The sequence below is a fragment of the Leptodactylus fuscus genome, chromosome 7 (assembly GCF_031893055.1).
Source record: "Leptodactylus fuscus isolate aLepFus1 chromosome 7, aLepFus1.hap2, whole genome shotgun sequence".
NCBI classification, from domain to species: Eukaryota; Metazoa; Chordata; class Amphibia; order Anura; family Leptodactylidae; genus Leptodactylus; species Leptodactylus fuscus.
This window is the reverse complement of record NC_134271.1, coordinates 18,230,598-18,257,875: the sequence shown is the minus strand read 5'-3', so window position 1 is coordinate 18,257,875 and position 27,278 is coordinate 18,230,598. Positions and strand designations below refer to the sequence as shown.

The 27,278-nt window shown below is 41.9% G+C and overlaps 1 protein-coding gene across 4 annotated transcripts in view; it reads right to left on the bottom strand.

Annotated features, from left to right (window-relative positions):
• The window catches only part of TEAD1 (TEA domain transcription factor 1), a 127,515-nt gene extending 101,075 nt beyond the window's left edge, over positions 1-26,440 (bottom strand). For 3 of the 4 annotated variants that reach the window (XM_075281308.1, XM_075281309.1, XM_075281310.1), the window contains exons 1-2: positions 26,245-26,440; positions 25,400-25,520 (exon numbers count right to left, since the gene is read on the bottom strand). The gene's annotated coding sequence lies outside the window, so the exon portion shown is untranslated. The remainder of the gene's footprint in view (positions 1-25,399; positions 25,521-26,244) is intronic. The other variant, XM_075281311.1, reaches the window with a different exon arrangement.
• Positions 26,441-27,278: the final 838 nt, after the last annotated feature.

Sequence of the window (27,278 nt, the reverse complement as noted above, 5' to 3'; positions counted from 1 at the left end):
AATAATTTTGGCAGACTGGCCATAAACCTCAGGGCATGCAAAATGGGGAAAGAATTCAAAATCCTCAGCAACTGTAATTTTTTGGCATTGCTATGACCGGTCATATATATATATATATATATATATATATATATATATATATATATATGCTGTCCTACGTGGGGTAGTCTCTCCCTTTGCCTTGGATTAGATACCGAGACAACACAGGTCTCTTCAATCAATCCTATCCTACTACCTACTATGTTTGGATGTTTGTTCCTCAATCACGCAAAAATGGCTGAACTGATTTGAATGAAATTTGGCACATAGATAGTTTGTAACCTCGATTAAAACATAGGCTACTTTTTATCCCGGTAAATGACACGGCTTCATGACTGTTATGAATTTATGTTCACATACTATATTACACTGCTCTTGCAGCAGCTTATCTCAGGTCTGTTACCTCTCTATGTAAACACTCAGCTAACCCTCAGTGGATTGTGTACATGCATTTGCATATTATCTGATCTGCTCCAGGCAGTACTGACACACTGGATGGGAAAACACCTTTAATCCATATTGGAGTTTGCTACTTTTAAACATGCTGGGAAAAAGGAAAATCTATTTTGTTGCAAAAGCCTAAAAGAAAAGCTATGAAGGAAACCAGAAGTCACAGAGTCCTCCTCAAGCAGAACTGATGGGGATCATTGGAACCAACAGCACACTCATTATATGGCGTCCCAGCGAGCTTCTGAGATGCCGGAACAATGACAGGCACAATGTGAGGAATGAGTTTAGCGGCAGGCCAGCTTGACAGCTGCCGAAACAACGGAGCATGCGGATCATCAACAACACACTTATTTTATGGCGTCCCAGCGAGCTGTTGCGATGCCAGAACAATCACAGGCACGGCGTCAGGAACAAGTTCAGCTGCAGGACAGCTTAAGAGCTGCCAAAATGCCAGAGCAGACAAACCATCGATGGCAGCAATTTGCTGAATATAGGCGGATCATTGACGCCAACAACACACAGACGAAGTCACGGGCAAAGGCTAGTATACAATACAATTGTATTTTTGTATGGGATTTTTACTAAGACATTGCACATAAGAAACGATTTGGGTTCCTGATGGTCACATGTTTTTGTGAATGAAGCGGCTATAATATAATCAGCACATCCATATTACTTATTTATTTCACAAGAGGAAAGTTTAGCAATAATGATCTTGAAAAAAAACCAAACAAAAACTGAATCCAGGGAGCCAAAACCTGGCCACAGAATTATGGCTCCAGGACTCCTCCTTCTCAATCACAGCAGTTCTTAGCCAGCATGGATATGGCCGCCGGTAGAGAGCGCGTCTTCCGATAACACACCAATGAGGTCATCCTGGTGCCGTGCCAAGCTCCACAGACGTCTTTTACTCTATTCCCTCTTGCTGCTCTTGAACTTTAAATATAAACTAAGTAGAAATAGGATCCTGTGAAGCTTTTCGCTGCTGGATTTCCTTTATTTTTTTTCTTACCCCCTTGCATTTCTCTTCCAGATTTGCTGCTTTGCAAGAATTAGCACGCAGATGCGGATGTATAAACACTCCGAGCCACAAACAAAATAATGCCAATCCTAGCTGACCTCATAGAGGGGAAGGACGGCTGGAGGAACAATAGAACGTGGGAGCTATTGATGTGCGCCACTAAATGAGAACATTATGTAAGTTACAAGAAAAGATGAGACAAGGTTGTTAGTAACATTAGAAGTGTTCAGGGCACATTGTTCTAATCCTTCCCGAAACGTGGAGCAACTTCATTACTTAACATAGTATGATGTATATTACCTATTCTGAATTATTTATATGCCGTCAACAGAATACACAGTATGTTAACGTTCACACTATAAAAGATGGGGAAAAAAAGTAGTAATAGGACATTGTTTTCATTGTAACCTTCAAACAAACCTTGCAAATATCAATAGTACAAGAGATAAGAATAAGTAAAATACTGCAGAAAAATGCTCCTTTCTCCACTTATTGCACACACTAATCACAATGCATTGAGTGGAAGAATTCGCCTTGAGAGAAGAGAGGAAAGAGATTTCAGTTTCACTAACCCATCAGACTACAACTTTAAGGCCCCACGTTCCAGAAAAGTTGCTTTTTTGGTGTGTGTTTTTTTCAAGCCAAACCCAACAGTGGATACAAAGGGAATGGGAAATATATAGGAAGGTCTTAGACCTGGTTCACACCCGTGTTCGGGCCATTCCGATCCCCACTCTGCATTTTTTGTCCGGAAACCACACAGGCCCCATTATAGTCTAAGGGCTCCGCCGGTTTCCTTTTACGCGGATTAGAAACCCATGCACAGATGTGAACCAGGCCTTATACTTCTTTTATGCTCAAAAAACTGCAACAAAATCTGCAAAAAAAAAAAAAAAAAAAAAAAGAGAAGTAAAAAAAAAAAATTATATATATATATATATATATATATATATATATATATATATATATATATATATACATATATATATATATCTTTGATTGTAATGGCTTCTTTACTTTAGTCCTCAGGCAAACACTTCTGGTCCAAGCAATAGCTTATATTAGCATTGACACTGAGACATCAATGTGTAAATCAAAAACACTCACATAAACCTCCCCTACGTACACACCAGATAAGACTTAGCGGACATTGATGTCCATAGTGATTGGATCTATACAATGTCCTGAGCACAAGGTTAACTCAGGAACAAGTGCAAAGGCGGAAAGTGTTGTCAGGAGGTGCAAAGTAACTGCAGACGACAATGCTGTAAAAACGAGTCACTTATTTACAGACGACCATATACATTAGACCCAGGTAGGTAAACAATAGAGTTGAACGAGTAGTATTCGATCGAATACCTCACTCCCATAGGAATGTGTGTAAGCGGCCGAACACCAAGGGGTTAAGCGCATCGAATATTCAATGCGCTTAACCCCTTGGTGTTCGGCCGCTTACACGCATTCCTATGGGAGCGAGGTATTTGATCGAATACGACTCGCTCATCTCTAGTAAACAAGCGCTGTCCTTGGTCATTTCTCAGATGCAGCCATACACATTGTAGTCCACGTTGCCAATAAGACAGTCAAACTGGTCATAAAAGTTCAATGGGCAACCAAAAATGTAACAAATGTTCAATCAATAGACAAATAATCCACTTTTAGCAACTGTAGTTTAATGTGTATGATGCACCTTAATACACCTGTGTTGGGTTTCCATTCTTCAGGACCATTTGGATACCTGAAAAACAGGAACCTGATTCACTTACAAAGTGGTTATCTGCGACTGTAATGGGTCTGCCGGGTTTCCACCCAAAAAATGCATAGATGGAGGATGAAATCCCCAAATGGGCAACGAGCACCGGTGTATATTCAGCCTTACTAGTGGGAATAACAAGTATTTCTTGCAGTCCGTGCACTAGAATATGAAATATACGCCAGCTTAGTGATAGTTTCTGACAGATTCTAATAAATCCGCCATGCCCTCTAAGTTGTTGAAAAGTTGTAATTTACCATGGCTTATTTATTTTACTGACAAAATAAATTATAAAATTTCACACATAGTTTGTTTCTCTAGATATGCTACAAGCCTCTACTCATTGATAGAAAACATTATAACATTAACCAATGGAGCATAAAGGGGTTGTCCATCTTATTTACTGATTTTGCCTATCCTTAGGTCATCAATAAGATCACTGGGGTCCTGCACAAAGAACCTCAACTTATTCAGCTGTTTGGGTTGTGACTTCTGTAGCCTCAATTTAACCCCAAGACTGCAGATGACTCTTCAGGTGTTCTCTTCTATTGTAATCCTGTCTGATGTAACAGAGGAGAAAATTCCTAAGGAATTGACAAGTGTTTGCATACAACTAGGCTTAGCGGCCAGAGTGAAATTTGCACTCCTCAATGTCAAGATGTTACAAGGCTAGGACTACATGTCAACTTTAGCTGCAACTCCCATTGTGCAACCAAGGATCTAACCCTCTCGAGTGACTCCTTTTCTAAGGAAAGAGAATGGAGTCACTATGACTGTGACAAACTTCTAGTGGCAAAGAAATTCAGTTGTGTTTTTGTCACAGCACCATTGGGGTCACTATGCAACTCCATTCACTTTCATTGGAGAAGGAGTCATAGGACAACATGGCAGTGTTTGCTTGCAAACGGGAGCCACAGCCAGTTTGCCCTGTAGTCCTAAGAAGATGAATTCCTTAAAGTGTCATGGCACTGAGGAGGTGGGATGAAGCTGGACTCCACATGCTTAAGCTCAGGCCCGGTTCGCCTATGAATTCGGGTTTCCGTTTAACAAGTCCATGTTGGAAAAGTATCCGCATAAAAAGCGGTTACCTATGGAAACACACGGACCCCATAAACTAGAATGGGGTCCGTGTGGTTTCCACTCGAAGAATAGGGATATATATTTGTGGATTAGGGAAACGGAATGGCCTGAACACAGATGTGAACCGGACCTCATATGATTGTGGGACGGTTACAGAACGTAAAGCTTAATATGAAGCTTATTGTAACTTCCATGTGCTGAGGTATAGCAGGTATTACTCCTGAATGATAGCAGATGGTTGATAAATCTGTATGCTTCTTCTGTGTGTAGACTGTGGCTGAAAGGAACATTTTATGATTGAATCTCGCCTTACAGGCCACAGACGTTTCTTGAGAAATATCTTGTTAACATTTGTATCTATGTAAAAGACTCCAGGTTCACGGTTCTAGTAGTGAAATCACTTACAGCTACCTTGTGGCGGCTTCCTTATGTATCTGGATACATGTCTATTACGTTATAGAAGAAATAGAGCCAACCAAGACTGTTTTGTGTCATGTATCTTCTTTTAATACTATGATATCACAGGAGATCTTACAGGGGTTTTCCAGATTTCAACAAGAGGTTATAAGTTAGTCATGAATCTACAGTAAATACTGTATATCCCGTTTCTTTCTCAAAAGAATGTGCCAAATATCCATGAAGCTTTATGGACAAGAGAATAGACTACAGATGTGGACCTATTCCCGAGGCGTGCAACTGTGCAAGGTCAATGCACAAAGCCAAGTCTCAAAAAAAATTTAAAAAAAGTCAGTGACCAGCTTGACAAATCCATCCTGATTCACACAGCAGATCTGTTGCAGAAATTCCCATTCATCTGTAGGAGACGGTTCTCATGGCAAGCACATGGATTTGTGCAAAACCTTCCTGATGAATGGGACAGTCAAAGAATTTACTGCCACGTGTGAGAATACCCCTAAGGTGTTTAGCACTTCCAAGCGGCTCGCCTTCCTTCCCTGTGGACTTGAGGGTGATGAGAAATAAGAGAGCGAGGCCATCTGTGTTAGGGATCGAGTCCTGTGACTGTACATTGACAATATAGGCAGTCAAAAAAAAAAAAAAAATTCCTACTATATTGTGCACACAGCCCCTATGCAGTCCTATAGGTGCAGAGTTAATGCAGCTGCCGTTTCATTTTTACTCTTCTACACAAATCCTGTATATACAGTTATATATATACAGTATATACGGATCCTGCAGTTGTGTAGTAGTTCCTCACTTCTTGCTAACCTCTTCCTGAGCATCTGTGGTGTCCCTGACCTTTACAATGAGGTTTCTCACATAAATCACTGACATGTCAGTATGCAGGAGGGATATAGGAGCATAAGTTACAGCACTGAGGGAAGGTAGGACCGTCCGAATCCTATCACAGGGAAAGCCCACTGAAAGCTCAGCCTGCAGCTGCACAAACAGATACCGCTACATGCACATGAATGGGCTCATAGCAGGAAATCAATGGGCTCTGTGGGACAGCGGCATCCATGTGCTGTCTGTGCGGACCCCTTCATTCCTGTCCTGAGTTTTGCCGCAGGTATACAGCGTGCTATAGGGACCCGTCATAATACACATGAATGTGAATGAAGCCATAGAAGAGAGAATACAGCTCGCACACTGACCTATTAACGGCAAAGCACAATATTGTTTCAATGGATCCCTAAAGTTATAGGCAAGTTTGGAAAATATGCTGTGCGGTAAGAATGGTTTCAGAAATACAAGGGTTAATCATTCATTTTTGTTAATTACCGAAATGGCGTGAATGAAGAGAAATGTAAATCCATCAATATTTGGCATTATATTTGGCCTTTGCCTTCTTCTAGCTTCAGGCAGTTTTTGTCGCCATCTTGGAGAACTAAGCCCAGATCTTCTGTGGATGTTGCTCGCTCCAATCCTTCTGTCTCTTCAGCCATCCCAGACAGACTGGACATTGTTGAGATCAAGGCTATATCTGTGGGGGCCATATCATCACTTCCAGGATTCCTCTTCCAAAGGGCAAAGGTCACACCAAATATTGATGGGATTTACATTTCTCTTCTGTCCAATCGTTTCATAAATACGCTATTAACCCTTCTATTTCTAAAAGCATTCTTACTTTGAAGCAGTTTATCCAATGCTGCCTATAACTTTTGCACATATTAAAACATTCTCTTCTTGGATAAAAAGGTGCGCCCGCTTATGCCCCATTCTTTTAGAGCCACAGAAAACAGGTAGACGTTTGGCTGTTGCTTCCAACAAGCGGCTAGGTCGTAGGACATCTGCAATAGAACATGACCTGCCTCACTACGAGTCACTATCACATACAGAATTGGTGGAATATATATTCGTAGACATTTTAGGATTCTTTAGAATCCTTTCCTTAGGGCTGTGCCTCGCCTCTGATCGCTCCGTCCGTCATTCCTATTCTTGTAGGTTAACCGTTGCTGTTTATCAACAAAAAAGGCAAAAATTGTCCACATTCAATTAAAGCTGATCGGAGGGTTTAGCAGATGAAAGGCATTCACTGGCATTCTCTTTATACTAATTTATACATCTAATCACGTCGTAAACAAATGATTTCCACACAAGACGGCTTCCAAGTGTATTCAAATTGTCTCTGGATCCGCGACTACTCATTATTCGGACCAAAGACACAAAAGATTGCTTATTCCATATTAACACAGTCTAGCTTACAAATTCTACTTAATTGAGCTTGATGGGTGCACTAAAGTGTTCAACAAAGGCGTGGGGGGGGGGGGGGGATCATCCGTAGTGCTCAGCCCCGTCCCCCATGTTATAACATGGAGTCACAGCATACCTTACCATAATTACATTCATTAACATGAATAAAGTGACAACACAAACGCTACATATGGAACAATTAGTAATCCTTGGTGGATACACAAACATGCCAGTGTGAAGAAAACACATTACAGCCGCAGCCGTCCTCTAGAAACTTTTTGCATTTCATTAAATTGATTTTTCCTCGAGGATGGGCAAGGGAATTGAGGAGGCATTGTAAGTAAAAATATGGCAAGGAATATCTGCCGAGACAATCCCTCTAGACTTCGGGAAGGCTGAAAACATGGTGCAATAGGCTGCAATACTAGAAGAACAGGTTAAAAGCGGGAAGGGGAATAAGGAATCTTCGGAGGTGTGTGAAGCGCTTCATAAAAGGAAAGAGGCGGCAGACTTCAAATAGGACCGGCTGAGAAGTCTATGGGTATAGTAACCTACGTGTCCACCCACACCTGGAAGATTTGTCAGCAGCTGCAGATATAACTTTTTGGATACCAAAACCTCATGCAATGCAAAAAGTCTGTGGCAGAAATAAAAATAAAGAAATTGACAGTCTCCTAAACTATGAGGCCCAATTCACATCTGTGCATGGAAACCTAATCCACGTAAAAAGCGGTTACCATAGGAAACCCACGGACCCCATATACTATAATGGGGTCCGTGTGGTTTCCGCACGAAAAAAGTGCTGATTGCAGGATTTTCTCTCTGCATTTTTCATGTGGAGAGGTGACCGGAATGACCTGTACATAGATGTGACCCGGGCTTTACAATGACAGACATTTCTAATGTGTTTTTCTCATGGGGACTCTCAGTGAAGGGAGTGTTGGTTAGTTAGTGGCTGCTACTCATTGACAACACCCACAAGGGTCCATTTTTACAGAAAGCTTAAACTACAACATGGGGTTCCCATTAAACTTTATATGGCTGGTGGACTCTCAGTATATTTGATAGGTTCTAAATTCTGCATCAAAATTCCACCAAGTGAACTTCACTTTGCTCAATGGATTTTGTCAAGGCTTCAGAGAAATATCCAGAGTGGAAAGTTTGTCAGTGTAGACTTACTCGTACACAAAGCCTTGTTTTTTGCAATGACCCTGTGTTACGCTAGTGTTATTAGGTCGTATTCACATGATCTAGGTAAAAATGGCAGTAAATAAGATTATGGGGACACCTGAACCTCACACAGAAGCGGCTAGTGGAAGGCGGAAAATGCAGCAACACTATTCAAGTAATATGAGCGGTACTGCAGTTCCACGGAAACATCATTATGTAGTAGGTTTGGCTGCCTGTGCCTATTACTTAAGAGCAGCACGCCATGTCTGTCCACTAGCAGCTTCCAATACTCAGGGGCTTCCGATGATCTGTGTGGGGGTTGGAATCAGATCCCAAGAGATCACATGTTCTAAGGGTAAGTTCACACAGGGTTTCCGGCCCAGAACCTGAGGCCGCCTCAGGATCCGGCCCAAAATACGGGTAGCTGCGACAAGATGCCGATGCAGTGCACCAGCATCCAGTCACGCACTCCGCTCTGGATTAGGCCCAAATGAATGCGCCTAGTCAGGAGGAGGGAGTGTCTTCAGACCCAATGGTGAGGCGAATCCGCCTGAAAGAATGAACATGTCTCTTTTTTTTTTCCAGGAGCCGAAACAAAACAAAGAACTGACCGGCTCCCATTGATTTCAATGGGAGCCAGCTTTTTGGTCAGGATTTTGAGGCGAATACGGCCTCAGAATCCTAACCAAAAAACCCTGTGTGAACTTACCCTTATAGATTTTCAACATTCTGACCACATGACATTGGTCTCAGGTAAGAAACTACCCATGTCAGGTGAACTCATTTTTTAGGAGTCAACTTCTAGGATGTACTAGTGACTTGGACAGGCTGGTTCACCACGCAGATCAGACGGTGGACCCAAAAAGCAGATCGGAAAATCCGAAACATTACAATATCACAACTTTGTGTACAAAAAAAATGGATTCCATATATTTCCTGCAGGCCAACATGTGGCTTTTATACAAGAACCCTGCTACATAAGAAGGTCAGAGCAACGCCTATAACCAATTTGCTCCTTGACATGAGAACCTACAGATGATCTAGCACTGCAGCCTACAAACAGATTTGTACGCCTTTGTTTTTTAAGCATTCAGGTCCGCTTTGAACAGCAGCCTATACACTAACCGCTAACACTTCCATAAGCAGTTCTCGGAGAGGAAGTCATTGAATCCTGGATTTCCTGCTTGAGGGCTCAGCCAAGAACTTCAAGACGTGCAGCGGTTTCAGGAACTGACTCACAGTGATTCATGGGTAACCTACTGGTTGCTGTCATCTATTCCTGATCAGAGAAAGTGGACGGAGAAACCGCTTGTGCCGCTACATCTCGGAAAAGTACATTAAAAAGTCCCCCTCCTGGATGACCCAGACGTCTCCCTAAAGAGACGAGTACAACTTCTCCATCGTTGCACACCTATATAAGCTGATATATAGAAGTCAGGTCATTACATTACAATTACTTGTACTAACCAACTCATAATGATGACAGAATATTCTGTCATCATTATGAGTTAGCCATTAAAAAAGGTATCACCTACTGAAGACTTAAAAAGTTTTTTTGTTTTTTTTCATATTTCATAACCACTGGCTAACACGGTACCAAAACAAACATTTTCCTTGTACTAACCATTCAGACATAGAAGTGAATACATCACTAAAGGACACAAATCAATGACGGCGGGAAACAGTGTGGGGACACAACACTTCACAAGCAGTTTTGTAAAAAAATAAGATTACATTATTTTCCGATGCATAGATGGCTAACCGCGAAAATACATTAGACTTGGCCGCTATCCATGGTGAAGTTTAAGGGGTATTCCAAGACTTGAATACGGACCTTAGCACAGTAAATAGGTTATTGGTGGGGCCTAACATCTGTGACCCCTAAGGATCAGCTGTTTTAGGAGGCCGAAGTTCCTACTCGGTGCTTATGACATGTTCAATTACAAGGTACCGCAGCAGCTCAGTCCCATTTTAGTGAATGGAGCTGAGATGTAATACCAAGCAACTACGATATGTACACCGCGCGAGATTCAGAGAAGTGGCCCCTGACGCTGCAGCCTTCTCAACCAGCTGACTGTCAGCCGTCCCAGGAGATTACATATTGATAACCAATTATCCAAAATATAAGTCCCACGAAACCCTTTTAATAGTGCCCTTACCCTTCCGCTGTGTCTGCAGGGTGCTGGTGGGAAATACCCTCCAAAATCTTAGTTCTGCCTTTAAACAGAAAATAAATCTAAAAATTACATATTCGGGATTGGAGATCTGAGGGGTTTTTTTCTTCAAAATTTAAGTTGCTATTTCTAGCTCCTACTATTGAGCTGCTTATTTGGTCCAAGAGCAAATTTTATAATTATAAAGTTATATTTTACTTCAAAAAACAGTAAAATTCTTAGGCCTTATTCACACGATAGAGCCATCACAACCATGAAAACAGTTGTGTCGGTCCATTCAGGTGACTAAGGCTTCGTTCACATCTGCATAGGAGACTCCACTAAAATCAGCAGAGAGAAAAGTCCTGCAAGAAGTCCTGCAAAATACACGTGTAAAAATAAGACTCCCATTGACTTCAATGACATTTTACAGGCGTATTTTTACACGTGTAAAAAATATCATTGAAGTCAATGGGAGTCTTATTTTTACACGCGTATTTTGCAAAAATACACGCGCGTTTACTCCGTGTGAAGGCTCCCTAGACATACAATGGTTGCTCCAGTATTAAACCAAGACAAAAACCACCAAATGACTGCAAATGGTAAAAACCTATAGCAGAGTTTGAGATGCTAAGGCTCAAAAACTTTCACCGCAGATCCATTTCAACAGAGTATGGAGGGTTTTTGTTTCTATGTTTGTTTGTTTGTTTTTTTAATTCACCCACTTTGTTATTGTACTTTGCATGGGATGGAAAGAGAACATTAGAATTTCTATGGTTATTCTGAATGAATACTATGGCTCCAAATAGTGCACATGTGAGCTGGCCATGGGTGTGTTGGGATAAGCTGTTATATTAGAAACAAAAACACTGTGACTATAAAATCTATACAGCCCACGGCGCCAAGAGGCCATGATATCACCAGTATATATATATATATATATATATATATATATATATATATATATATATACACACACACACACACATTATTACAAGATATTACTCGGCAGTAGCTCCGGACCTATACTAGCCACCAACTACCATAATCGATAACCATATGGAAAAACATCATACATGCGTTGCATCATATGGGGCTGATCATCAGAAGATGGAGGCCAACAGCGCCAAGTCTGGAGCACGTGGAGGGTTTTTATTCATCTGCGGATTTAGAAGGAAACTGACTCACAAAAAAAGAAGGCTGCAGTCATTTCTTGGCACATTGGCTACCCAATTCCTGAGAACTGTCCAGACCCCAGACTTCTAGGACATGATACAGTTACAAGGCTTTCACAATTTACTCTTACACTAGAAGCCAATTTAGCAAATTAAAGGTGTTTTAAGGGCTCATTGTATCAGATGGTGCTGGGCGGATAAGTGCAAGTCACAGATCGGATTAAAGATTTCATAGGTCATTTCAATTTCAAGATACTTCACAATGTGAGTAATGCAAGAATGGAAAAGACCGTGAGGAAAAGCATTGCCGAATATTACCGGAAAGCATTAAATTCATCTCTTGTAGACCTGGGAGAGCTGTAACCGCTACAATGGCATGGCAGGTGGGATTGCGTTTCCACGCCATAATGACAGCCTTCTACAGACAAGAAACGCCAGCAGTGTTTTAATCAACCGCCGAGTGCGGCGCCGGCGCTGCTGATCTCCATTATTTAGAAATTAATGTATAATTTGGAGCAAACTGTGACAAATAAGGGAATGTGTACATTACAGGAAATCTACACAGCTAAGGCACCGATAGACTGTACGTCTGACTGACAAATGATAGCAACACTCGCAGCTTCGGCAGATTTGTCAGGGCAATTTTTACTAATTGTACAGACTGGAACACATTTGAGAACACCAAGATATTAATAACCCATGAAAAGGCATCACTTTCCATTAACATGCACACGGCAGCCTTTAAGTAGTCCACCTGCCCCGTGTATGGGAACCATAACAATACTTACGTGTCCACACATCACAAATCCTTTAGCCTGTACGCCATCTTTTGCCATACAAACCTTATTACCTATTGTAATATTGTGCCTGCTACATTATAACTATTTAAGAAGTGGCTGAATGTTGGGGTGCAGTTAGGTTCCCAAAATTTTCACAATGTGTATGTTTGTTTTACATGCTATAGTTATTCTATGTAATAGACTAGGGTATAAAAAACCACTATTAGAACAAAATACCTTTAGTGTAACATCCCACTGTCTACCTCCAGGTCTGTGATGGATTAATGCTGTTATACTACTGGTAATGTAAGCGCATACTGGGAATAAGTGTTATAACACCTGGGGGGGGGCCTCAAGCATTGGTCAGCCTTAGGGCTAGTTCCCACGGGTCAAGTTGGCAGCGGATTTTGACGCGGAATCCACATCCAAAAATGGCTCCCATTGACTTCAATGGGAGATGCTTGCTTGCTACTATGTAAGGATTGGGGACAACTGCTTCTGGCTCTGTTTAGTGTGTAAGACGGGTGTCCAAAATGGCCCCGTGCAGCTGAGCTGTGTGAGAACCAGTATATACATCTCATGCGCATAGTACCATTACCATGGGTCTGTATGCTATTATTACAGATATAACAACAGATATCTAACAGACCAAATGTGCAGCTATGTTCAGGAGCCCCATACGCACACGACTGTGTATTTCCAGGAGCCCGGGGAAAAGCTCAAACACAGGTCCTATTACTGTCCATTTTGTAGCCCATGCTCACTGACATCATTGAATGGAGCCGTGGTGGAAACACAGAGAAGTTATCCATGTCCCGTCCGTGCTGTTTAATTATAACCAGACTAAACGGTTGTGGGCCTGTCTTATATTATGTTCACATCTGCATCCAGGTGTCTGTTGTTCTGATCTGTCAGAGGACCAGTACAATGGACACGTGGACCGATAAAACAGTGAACAGCAACAGCGTTTGACAGATCTCACTGACTAATCTGATCTGTCAGGTATCCATTGTTTTGTTTTTGTTTTTAAATGTCGGGCTTACGGTACATTTTCATCCGGTGATTTCACGCGGTAATTGCGATGAAGTCTCCAAAAAATAGAAGACAATACACAACAGTGATGTGAACTTATTAGCTGCAAGGAAATATAAGGTGTGTGCAGGGTTTCAACCTCTGGATGTAACACAATAAATGTTTCGATGGCAGACTCTAAAGATATATAGCAATAAACTGTAATGATAACTACAAGCAAACAACGCTTTATTTAGGCGCAAGTATCCCAACAAGAATAAGGAGTTAATACTGAAGAGGAAGAGGTCAAAGTGCACTTGGCAGGAGGCCCTTTTCATGGCTCCTCTCCTATGGCAGCCACTTGCTTGTGACGTCAGTGGCTCGGGTCCAGCCTTTCCTTCGGCTTCTATTTACCACGAAAACTTCCAATATGCCGCAGACTGGAATCAAAATTCCCTTTACAAGTCAGACAAGCAGCAGCAGACTGGCCGGCATATGATGAAGTGTTCACCGTGTACAGTTCATCTGGAAATCAATACTATCAAGTGCTGGACCATCATTCACAGACATACAGTTTAAAGGAGACCGCACACTAAATAAAAGAGCTGCTACAACGTTACACAGCTTTTAGATTTTGTATCAGATTTATACAATTTGTACTTTTCACACCTTTTCTTAAACTCATAAGCTTATAAATAAATTCCATTAGAGCCAAACATACGGAAGTCTCTAAGGAATAGTTTTAGAGGTTTACATCAACACTATCGCTTTCCTCCCACATTTATATCCATAAACGCTGCTCATACAACGCTTTTATAATATCAGGACTACAGGGAACAGCACCAGAAGACGAGGGGGATAACTTATAGGAGAAAATTCAGGTTAATTATGAATAGGGGCGGCTGGATAGTAACACCCCGGCTAGGTCGGTGCTTGGGATCTAGTGTAAGGTGTTAAGTAATAGACTTTTAAATTCTTCTAGTTTGTACACGATGTAGGCTCATATAGTACCACCTCTCTGACAACGCTTGACATAGGCACAGTTAGTGCTGCCTTCCTTAGCACAATTGATAAACCCTGTGAGGCCCGATTCACATCTGAGTTCAGGCTATTCCGTTCCACTCTCCACATGAAAAATGCAGAGAAAAAAGTCCTGCATGCAACACTTTTCTCTCTGCATTTTTCGTGCGGAAACCGCACATTATAGTCTATGAGGTCCGCGGGTTTCCTTAGGTACCCACTAGAGATGAGCGAGTACTGTTCAGATCAGCTGATCCGAACAGCACGCTCCATAGAAATGAATGGATGCACCTGGTACTTCCACTTTGACGGCGGCCGCTTAACCCCCCGCGTGCCGGCTACGTCCATTCATTTCTATGCGAGCGTGCTGTTCGGATCGGATCGGTTTTTGTTCAGGGGGGCTCCCCGAACGCAGAAGTGAACCGGGCCTTAGAGCTGCATTTCTGTCTCTTCCTATACATCACCTAGGCAGATACCTAGATAGCACTGCTTCCTCTCCTCTACCTATAAATGATATAAGTACAGATAGTGCTGCCTACCTGTTTCTTCCCATACAAGATATAGCCATACATAGTACTAGCACCCTATAAATTAATACAGACATGGACAGCACTACCTTCTTTCATCTTTCTATAAAAATAATCTAGAAATAGACTGTACGTTCTCCTGGTCATTCTACCTAAGAATGATATAGGCAAAGATAGTACTGCTTCCCTGTCTCTCCCTATAAATAATATAGGCATAGAAAGCGATAGTCTCCACATTACTTCACATTAAATAGTACTGCCTCCTTGATTCAGTCTATAAAGTGATACAGATAGTACTGCCATCCTGTCTCTTTCTATGTGGTGAATAGTGCTGTAGCCTCATGAGAACCTTTATGGTAGGGTTCACACTATCGTTAGTGTCCGCTCAGAAGGTGTCAATCACAACAAAAAAATGGACACCTATCATAACGGATACAAATGAACAGTAACTGATAGCAATCAGTTACTGCCTGATATATATCCATTGCCCATAGACCTCAATGTTAAAAAAAAAAAAAACAGACACTTACTGTCCATTTTTTCAAATGGACAGTAAAGTCCTGCATGTAGGATTTTTTTGTCCGCTTGAAAAAAAAAATGGACATTGTAAACAGACACTGAAGGACACAAAATAAAATCCCCTTGAATTGAATGGAAATTGCAAACAGACCTGCTAGTGTCCATTGCTAAAATCTTGTACGGACAATAACCACGGACACCAACGGTAGTGTGAACGCCCCCTAGACAGAGAAGCCAGAAGGAGTTTACTACAGGTAAATATCAACATGTGATTAAATTGCCAGACTCAGTGGGGAATATGGGGAGGGAGGGCCGATATTCTTCTGTGTAATGTCCTTTAATGTATTACAGCTATGCACAGACAGGTCTCCACCATGAACACACCGTAGTACAGTAGTAAGTGACCCCGTCCCCTGCTCTATTGTATATACTGCTTGGATATTATGTATCACAAGCTTCATTGTGATGTCTTGTAGCACTCTGCATGTCTGACAGCCATTCATGATGCAAGGCTAGGCGGCATAGTCTGAAACACATCAGCTTTGTTCCCTGGGAGAGATAACTGCACGGTTTATCTTAGATTAGTAAAATAAAGTGCTGGCAGGTGAAGTATAATAAACAGAGTCTTGCTCATTTATAGCACACCTACCGCGTGTGCCTACACCAACAATCATTAGTCACAAATGCAATCTGTAGCCCTGGCCAGTATGTAAACATTGAGTGCGAGTATAACCTCGCCAGATGGTACAAAATATTTTATTTTATTTTAAGAGCATGCTCCATGCATTCACAGTCCTGCATAAATCGGAAATTTAATCATAGTACATGGGTAGACTATAAGGGGCCAAGTAAATCTGACCTGACGTCAAGCTTGGTGTTTCTCTTGGCTTTCGTCGCGCGCTTTGGTGTGCCCATATATTTCTGGGTAAGCTTCTCAGGCCAAGAGTTATTTCCTGAACAAGTGACCCATCAATGCCACACAAAGCCATGGGACAGCGGTAGAAACTGCACTATAGCCCGAGGGTTGGTAAGGTCTGACAGTAAACTCTGCAATAAAGATCTTCTGTACCTTGTGGAAGGATCTAAGAAGTCACATTAATAAATCTAAGTACATACGTTCTATATAGACAACATCATGCTCTTATAGGACACGTATGGTAGGTGAAATGCTGGCCATCTACTGGGCAGGTCGGGACGGCTCGTTGCATTGTCCATACCACTCAGTGAAAAAGGTTTTAGGCTGAACAGATGCAGATGTGACCATTATTCAGCATAGACACTGAAGTATGTTTTCCTTTATTGAACAGGCCCCATACACAGTGAAAGACAAATACACTTATAAAAATACTGAAGACAGATAAGTAGGTAGACAAACTGGTTAGACCTAGAAGCGATTGTACCAATGTCCAATAAAACGTTACTACAACCAGACCATCCTGTCTGTATCCATGTCAGGTTATATTGTATTTTCTTTTACCGTTCCCCATGATTTCTATAGTGACAACATTGTAGCGCTAAACATTCCACATCCATCCCTGTCCCCAAGTGCTCGCAATCTAATCCTCTTCTCATATAGTATTGTATAGGAGTCTGAAGAAGCCCATGGGGGAAGCCGCACCATCTCCATGCCAGTGTGGCCTCTGATCACAATGCAGATTGATGGCTGCCCCCTATAAATTTACAGCATTCTCAGTAGTGTGAGAAGCTGAATGGAAGCAAGTACAAGGTCAGAAAGCGGTAAAAAAAAAACCTCCAGCAGCCCGTACAGGAAAAATGCCCCCAGGAGATGGAGAGGAGAGACCTGAATGAGACATGGAATTCTTGTAAAACAGATGTCACAGTTATGGAAACTCGCAGGAGCCCATGCCCAGAAATGGTAAACTGTTTAATAGACACACGCGAAAAGTAGGTTTCTCCCGGGTGAAAAGAAGGGGGTCGGTTGAGCAAAGAATGGAAATGAAGGTTCCCAACATGAGGGAGACGAAATTTTCTTCGTCTTGAAGTGGATATTGCATTCACATCAGGACAGAAATGTCCCCACCCAAACCTATTACATAACCTATCATTCATTTTATATATATATATATATATATATATATATACACAAAATCTGGTCTGTCAGCAACTTGTATGGATGGAAAATGTCCTTTTATTGGAAAATACAGTACACCACGTATCGGTCCACACTGGGGCAAAGTCTGAACAAAGCTATATATATATATATATATATATATATATATATATATATATATATGGCCGTCATTTCTCAGTGCATGCTCAGCTAGCAGCCAATGAACACGATTACACATTATAAATAATGCAATCATTGCATACAGCTAAATGAACACGCACCCTCAGCCCTGAAACACAAGAAAGGACTTGTTGGACACCAAACACTTCATGTCAGAATAATTTCAATTAGCACAAAGTTTCAGTATCAATTTATTCCATTTAGGGCACTACCATACACCATTATCCAGGGCAGTAGAGTCGGTAGGCCAAACCACCAACTCCAGCTACTCTATTTTTCCGCAACCAACTCCTGCATGAAGAACTGTTCTCTGCAAAATTCAGTATACCCCATTATAGTCTATGGGGTCCATGGGTACCCCCTGTTTTAGCGGTCCGGCTCTGTTGTTCAGGTTCCTCTGCAGACTCAAAAGTCGAAGACCCGTGAGCAGTTGTGAACGTAGCCCAACTCCAAAATTACAGTTTTTAAAGCCAAAAACAGGGGTTAATCAGATAGAGAGCAAATCATAGAGAATAGGGGCTACTAGTATCCCTTCTATTCTTGGCTTTGACTTCAAGAACTGCATCTGAAAACCTGAACATGTAAACACACCCTTACAAGCTTTGGTGGACGTTACCATCTAGTGAGATCTATTAGCAGAGGCAGAACCTGTTGATCTAATGTTTGTGTCATGTGGGAGACACAAGTGAATGAAAAACCCAGCTGTAAACATAGTAAATCCTCTAGTCTTCTGCTGAATACTCAGAGGGACCTGCTTGTCCTCCCCACTTCACTTCCACCACTCCCATCCGATCAATGGAAAACGCAACAACTAACTGTAGTTCTTAAGTATTCAAGTAATGCGCACAGGAAAAGCTCACAGCTTGTGTGGTTACCGGGAATATTGCATATTAACAAGGAGTAGCAGGAACCAAGGCCTGCTGCACACAAATGGAGTGGTTGTTACGGTCCACAAAAAAAAAAAAAAAATTATATATATATATATATATATATATATATATACTCTGTATATATCAGTACATCATCTGCAAAAAGACTAGTATAATCTCCTACAATTGTATGTGCCGCAAAGGCGAGCAAAAATAAGACATGATTAATAATTTGCGGTCCTTGCATACGGCACGGACACGCAGCTGCGAAAACTACGGCCATGTGTATGGGCCCATAGAAATAAAGGAGTACGTACTTCTATCTGCAGATGTGTTGTCATGTGCACAAGGCCTTACTCCATATTCACTTCTGTGAATCATAAAAATGGAAAACAGACCTCAAAAAATAGCAAACACGGAACCAGGAGAACCCTGTTGACTATTATGGGGTCCGCTGGGTGTTCAGGTTTTTTTTTGGGGGGGGGGGTTTATTAAATGAAATTACCAGGCATGAAGCTCTGCACAGATGTGAACAAAACCTTACCAGAATAATAAAAGGAAAGGATGGCATACATTCCTTAAAGATACTAATTATTTACATGTCTCCGCCATTACGGTCACATGTATACTAGTACTAGCCACTAGTTTGCACTGCAGCGCATTCTTGTCTAATAAAGGCTGTTCATCCAGAGCCTCCTGGTCCAAGGACTGAACTATAGTAAAGACATGCAGGCAGTAGGAAAGAGTTAGAGCGTTAGGTATAGTGTATGCACTACCTGGGGGGGTCTTAGGAAAGCTGGGTTGTAACCTTTGACAAGCACTTGCCAACTGTGCATGTGTGATGCCTGTGTATGAAGATGGTTTGTGGAAAAAGAATGGAGAAAGGTTTGATTTTGGTCTGTTTTGTGGACTACAGATACTAAATTATGGTCTACAGGATGAAGTATAACACACAAATGACACTTGTTTTCTGTCCATATTTTACTGCCTCAAACAGCGAGAGAGAGAAAAAAGTTGGACTGCATATGACCCAAAAAGGAGCTGGATAATGTACGGTCTATGATTAACACAGACATCACATCAGCTAAAAAGGGGGGTGTAAATGAGGCCCAATTGTTACAGGTACAACCTGAACCAGGGCTGTGGAGTCGGGAGACCAAACCACTGACTGACATATTTAGCCACACGCCGACTCCAACTCCTTCGCAAAGAGCCAAAAGCAGTAAAGCATCTATAATTTATGAGAAATATGAAAGTAAATATGTAAAATTATATAAAATACTAGAATAAAAAAAAAAAAATCATTTTATTTTGAAGCCAGAGTAACTTTTTTCCCTCCCAACTCCAGCCAAAATTGGTCCTGACTCAAAACTGGAGCCAACTCAAGATTATGTACATTACAAGTAACACTTCCAAGAATAAATCCTGGTCATACCAAATAAACACACACCCACTGTGCTAGAATAAACTTTTATTTCCTGATAGAGAAAAGAAAGGATAAAAATCCTTAAAAAAATTTAAAAAAAATCCCAAGGCAACATTCTGTGAATCTGATTTTGACATTGAAATGGTAAAGAAATAGCTGAAATTCCAATGTAAAATCTACACAAGCCGTGGATTTTCTAAGCATACTTGAACAAGAGGCAACGTAGAGTGAACTCTGTGGCTGGTGACACAACAATCCACCCTATCAGTAAGCTCATAATTATCCGATAACTTATCAGCGGCGTATAGTGAGCATATGGTGACATGGCCTCCGAGGCCTGTTGCTAGCCTAACAATAGAGAAGTGGAGCAGTCGACCAAGAGCCCCTGTTGGACAAACTGTCAGCGGCATTTTTTCAGAGCACTGGGGCGATGGAAAGCCTCTTGTATTTGCATTTTCTTTTACAGGTGAAGAAAGAGCAACCAGATGTCTGCTTCAGAATTGAGACGTCCGCTATGGCAGATTTAACTCTTTGCGGGGCAGAGGTAATTGCAGCCCGCCAAGCACTATACCCCTAACCGTGTAGCTTAAAATGTGTCAGCAATAAGAATCCCACCCCTACCATGTGTACCCCTTCCCACACGAAGGTATGTCCTTCCCTCCTTAGAGGCTGAATGTTAGATGGTTACTGACCGCGCGGGGGGCCACGAATGGGTTACACCAAGCCTATAAAGCCCTTTGAGAAAAGTTTGCCAGGCTGCAGCAGTACATCCAAAATACAGTGCACAATTCCAGCGATTGTCTTGCAAGACAGAACATTTGAGTCACAATGTTAACAAGAGCCTGGCAGAAACCCCTCTGTTATCTGCTGCATAGAGATTTAGCAGCCCCCCCTTTAGTCTGTGTGCAGGCAAACCAGACTGAAAAGAGAACATCTCACACGGAAAAGGAACAGGAAACTTTGCAGAAACGTATAGAGCAAGAGACTGCTCAAATAGCAATTCCTTAATATAATGTACTCAATGGAATGACTGCCGTTATCTGCAGAAATAGTGAGCAGAAATGTTTAACTCCTCAGAGGTTTACAGGAGAATATGACAGCATGTTATAGATAACAGGTTATGACAGCACAGTCTGCTGAGAGAATTGAATCTCTGCAGTCGTCTTGGATTCCGCCTGTACATAAAGGAAATAAAATCCATTCACATTACATTAGGGAACTAATATATAAGTGCTCCCTTGACATAGCCTATGCTAAAAGTTTTGTCAATTCTACACAGATGATAACATTGTCAGCCGTGATATTAGAATAAATTACACATCAACAAAGAGATTGGCAACATTTTTGCAAATTTGCACGAGAAATATGTAACATTTATCAACTACGTCAACAAGTCTATAGTTTCTTTAGCCAAAACAGAACCCTTTCAGCGTACAATGGATCAGCCTTTCCTTATGGCTAGGGTAAAGGTTTGCTACACATTTCATACTCGCCTTGCAATGAAGAATTCTGCAGTAAAACTTTGCGGCAAATCTGCAACTTATAGGAAAATCCGCAGAACGCTGGAATGGGCACATCAACATATATTGCTAAGGTTAATGATTCATAACACAGTGGTACAGAGTGGTAACGCGACTGTCATTGGGTTTTCAGTGGCTTTTGGTGCCTGAGATAGGATATCACAGAGCAGAAAGTCAAGTTAAACAGTGCTGTGTGTATATACAGATAGATAGATATATTATTATTTTTAATAGGGACAAGTATTGATGTGAGCAATGACAACCCACCCAGTTCAGTCTACAGTTGATGTTATATAACGTAACAGACAAGTAACTCTCTGCGGCCATTGTCGGACAACGACGTGCTCCGTGTTGTGGGTAGAAACCCAGTGCCCAGCCATGAAAGGGTTAATAAATTTAAGCTGTCCTGCCAGAGTTTGGCTCTACACAATGAGTGTGCCTGCCTAGAGGGGGGGGGGGGGCATGCTTCAAAACACCTGGCCTTTTTTTTTTTTTTTTTTTTTATTCCTACAGCTTCCAAGTGCCAGCACAAATCATGTCATTTTATGCTATCTCTCCTTACCAAAATAAAAACAAAAAAATAAAAAAATAAATGAAAAAAGGGGCCTGTCTCTGTATAAGGCCTGTGTCACGACGACACAAATATACAGAAAAAATGCAAAAAAAAAAAAAAAAAAAAGGTAAAAAAAATGTTAGACATCTCCACGTTAATTACAATGCCTTGTGCCACACAGCCTTGGAACTGACAACACGGAAATGACAGCATTATTTCGGCAATTAGAGTCTGAATCATTAATAAACAAGAGCTTTCCCAATTTAGTTGAAAAGAAGGCCTGAAAGACAGCCAAAGCACGGAGGCAGGCCATCAAGTGGACTTTTAGCAGTCTGGAGAAAAACATGCACGATTTTTCTAAACCTCCTTACGTCAATATCCATCAAGTGAGGATGAAATGAAAACAATGCGAGATACAACCTAAGCTTTGTATCATTCACTAGGGTATACGCCAAAAGTAAAACTAAATCACATTCGGACAATAAAGGGATTTTTATGTAAACATGCTGTTTTACTAAAAAAAAACAAATGCGATTGTGTCGTCTCATCTGACGACACCATTTATAGATTTGACTTTGACCAAGAGCAGTGGCATTGTAGGGGGTCACCCCCTTAAAGAATAAGAGGAAGAGGGAGGAGCAAAGCAGTCATCGCTGCAAAAAGTCCAAATTTTGCAAATCATCTAAAGCAAAGGCCTGAGCCCCTTACTGTCTCTGTGTACTCAGTGGGTTAATAGTCTGATTTTAGTCTATGTTTTCTGTTCTCATAAGCACTACGCAGCCCTCCAGCTTTCACCCATCTTGAAAAGTACTCTCAATGCGTGTACGATGCTTTTAAACATTCCAGTCAGAAGACGACTAGCTGGTCAATACATGTAGACAAAAAAATAAAAAAAGCAAAAATAAATCTACAAAATCCCCCTTTTTTTTTTTTAAATCATCGCCATTCGGTGCCACATTCCATGAATACTGGTACCGCGTCCATGTCCAATCGTATTAAATATAAAGAATTTTCAGACTACGTGCATAGCAGAAGTCTAGTGGTAAAGCAATACCCTTAGGGATAAAGTAACCTCACCCAGGTCTCAGCTATTATATTTTATATATTTTAAGTCATTTTAGGGATCATTTCTTAATATAAAGTGAGAAACTCATGAAAAAAACACAAAGTTAAAAAAAAAAAAATGCTGAAAAATTGTCAAACATCCTATAAAGTGAAACGACACAGAAAAACAAAAACAATCCAATATCTATAGAACAATATCTATATCCAATCCAATATCTATATCCGATCCGATATCTATAGAACCAATCATGCAAATCAACCTGAAGCAAGTAACAGAATAAAAAAGAGAAACGTGTAAAGAAAAATTATTAAACCCGGGCCAGGATTTGTCAAACAAACACATACTAATGCGAATGCTAATAAAACTAAACAAACAGAACGAATAAATTATATTAGTGGAAAGGCAACAACTTCTTGTACGGCTCCTCAGTGAAAGCAGGTTTCTGTGCAAAGGTTTAACCAACCCCTCAGGCTCGGTGCTTATGGGATTTACAGTGCATTATTTCATCATTAAAATAGCTTCCAGTCTCTCGCGGGAAACATATGCAGCAGACACATCTAAATAGAAGTTCTCCATCCCTAAACACATTCCACACAGCCATAATTAATGGTATCTAAGAGATTAAAGCACGTTCACAAGCCGTTCTACAAACCTAAACCCACAAAACATCAAGCTCCGCAAATAGGAAAGATTTACCAAAAAAAAGAAAAAAAAAAACATTCTAAAAATGATAGAGCTTGTAAAAATATTATAGTGGAACTGTAGGCAGGACCTGAGCGTCCAACGTCACATTTACAGAAAGCTCACAGTATTCAGAGCGGGAGTGAGCCAAGTTTCGGAGTCGCCTCCCCTTTCTTTTCAATTTTAAAATTACATGGGCCCGCATGGAACAAGTAGGAACATGTGGAAGGCAGTCAGCTGCGCCCCCTGAGAATGTAAGCGCCCACCTGCAAGAGCCAGAAGCTCTTTACATACCCCTGATCTACACACTGAATTACCCACTTGTCACATCACAAGGCTCTCAAAAGCAAGCGGAAAGGTATTTAACCCTTTCCTAGCAATGCAGCAAAATGTGGGATTATATATAAACATATATATATATATATATATATATATATATATATATATACACACACACACACACTATACCACTGACCAGTAACATTACACGAATGCTAAAACATGTGAGAAAAAAAAACAAACATAATAAAATCTCTTTAAATCGTCATCTGATATCCTGTTTAGTTTTTAGCACCAAGTATCCTGATAATCCAGAATACAGATGTTGACATCTGCATAGAAGTCCAACAAAAAAAAAAAAAAAATTGTACAAATTTTCCTTGGTGACATAGGGGACGTCTGGATGCCTATGAACAGACCCTATTCTAAGTCAGCGCTGTCCGTCAGGCGCCATTGGTGCCCGTCATGTGATGGATCAGTCCCTGGCATGAGTGTGTTTTTCTATGTCAAAATAGAAAACGGAGACGAAGATGTGAATTTAGCCTGAGGGCGCTTTCACATGGACGTAATATGGACGTTTCATTTTTTTTTTTTAATACAAGAAGCTTCTATGGTGCGCTAAGTCATGATCAAAGTGACATGAGGTGATAACAATGAAAAAGTATTCTGTGTGTGTGTGTGTCTGTGTGTGTCTCTGTGTGTATGTATATATATATATATATATATATATATATATATATATATAAAAACACACACACATATATATATACACATTTTTAGTGCAACATGTCAACTTCATGCACCAAAATTGAAATATCCGAACACCAATAATCAACTAATGTTGCCATGACATTCACTAATTTGTATATTTATGTATATCTCAGACACGCACGTGCCGCCAGCCTGTATCCTCTACAAGGAGTAAACTGTTTATGTCCAAAGATGGCATCTAAAATTCAGTTGATCAGATTAAACTAAAATTTTTAAAAATTTATTCAACTTCTATATTTTGCATTAAATTCTATTACTATGCGTTTTGTTTTTTTTCTCCAATTCATTTTTTTTTTTTTTTATCCAAGATTGAGCACCTCTATCAATGACCTGCTCCCAAGAGCTTGCACTCTATGTAAGGTATGTGGACGGCAGCCCTATAAGCTTTTATTTTTTTATTTTTTTTCTGGGATTTTCATTTTTCCTGCTTGTCCGCCCCCCCTTGTAGGAGTGTGCTTAAGTGGGTACATGACTGCAGAATATGTTTGCACTTCACAAATAAAAGGACAGATGATCACACACATCACCAAGGCAGCGGCCGCCTGTGCTCAGATCTGCACCTCTACAGCACAGGCGGCAGCGCCAGGGAGCAACAGATTACAGGAGGAGGAGGGGGGGGGGTGCGTTTTCCTACCAGAAGGGAAGTTTGCAGGGAGGAATCCTGTAGGATTTGCTCGGAGCTTTCTGCGCTCTTCTCTGGGATTCCGCTGACTCCAGACACTTTGTCACTTGAACTTGGAGGGAGAGGAGCAGCCCTGGAAGAAAGGGGGGGGGAAACAAAAAACATTTTTGACTTTCATGTCTCTCTAGGCAGCGGACATGACCGAGAAGGAGGGGGGGGGGGTGTCTGCTGCGGGATGGGGAAGGGGGGACGGTTTCCCTTTCCCAAGCGTCTTGCAAACTTCTTCCTTCTTGTGGAAAAATGTGAAAAATTTCTTTTTCATCTCTGAGCGAGTCCTGACGACGACCGTGCACCCCGACATCAGACCCCCGCAAACTTTACAACACCCCATAATTCCACATATTGTCCCTCTACCCCTGACTTACAGCAAGTACCCCTACCAAAATTACAACTCATGTCATTTCACACACCCCTGATCTAGTCACGTACCCCCCCCAAAAAAAAAAAAAAATAAATCACTGCAAAAAAAAATCTAAGAGTCTAAACTTTTTAGTTCCGACACCCCAATATACGACAAAGCCCCCCAAAGTAGTCGTAAACCCCAAAAGTGCAAGGAATGAGTGTTCGGCCTGCACCCCCAAAACTGCACAGGGACCCCCAAAACTTCAGAGTTTGGCAAAGGCTTAGGAGCACCCCCTAAACTCTGTGGCCTGGGCCTCCCCACCCCTCGGTACCCCTTGTTGTAGTGAACCTCCCCCTGTGACTGATGCCCCCCCCCCTCTCCCGGCTTTCTCCTGACAGACTCCCTGTAGACAACCCCCCCCCCCTCTTTCCTCACACACACACAGAGAACTTACCCCGGCGGGCGGGCGACTGAGGACACCCCACAAAGCTGAGCAGCAGCAACTTCTCCCACTCTGCCTATTGTCCGCGGAGCTGCTGTCGGGGGGGGGGGGGCACCCCGGGGAGGGCCGAACACGGTGAGGGGAGCGAAGACTCGGCGCGAGCGATGCGAGGAATGCTCGGAATGAGGACAGGAATGAAATGAACGTCAGGACCGAACCAGCGGAGGAGGCGTGACCTGGGTGACGTCATGCTCCTCCCTCCCACCGCCCCGGGGGCTGAGCCCTGACGTCACGGGGAAGTCCGGAGTGGGCGGGAATTAAGGGGAAAAAAAAAAGTCAGTCAGCTCTGCCCATCTGTAGCCGTCCCCACTTTCCCGCCCCTCTGAGGGAGGTCACGTGATGCGGGATTGAGCGGGAGTTGCCTGAGGGGATTGAGCTTGTGTTTGTGAGGAGATGTCATGGCCGCTGATCTACCTCAGTGTGTTAGAGAGATGGGGAAACCTGTCAGAGGGGACATTGGCGAAGTCTCTGCTAATTCTGCCCCTTGTCAGAGTTTTATGCTGTGTGGGAAAGATTTATCATGTGTTTGGGCTTAGTTGGAAAGATTTCACACAAGGTTTGTCATTTTGGTTTTTGTGTTGGGAGAGGGGTTGTAGTCTGTGGTAATGGTTTATGGTGGAAATGTGCAAAAAAAAGAGAATAAGCTGCACTACAGTACATGTATGCCTCCCACTCCCCGCCAGTGGCCCTCAAAGTGTCGCTACCCTCCGATTGTCCCCAAAGTATAAAGTCACCCCCCACAGTATAATGTCCCCCTCCAGCTGCCCCCACAGTATAATGTCCCCCTCCAGCTGCCCCCACAGTATAATGTCCCCCTCCAGCTGCCCCCACAGTATAATGTCCCCCTCCAGCTGCCCCCACAGTATAATGTCCCTCAATAGCTGCCCCCACAGTATAATGCCCCTCTCCAGCTGCCCCCACAGTATAATGCCCCTCTCCAGCTGCCCCCACAGTATAATGTCCCCCTCCATCTGCCCCCACAGTAT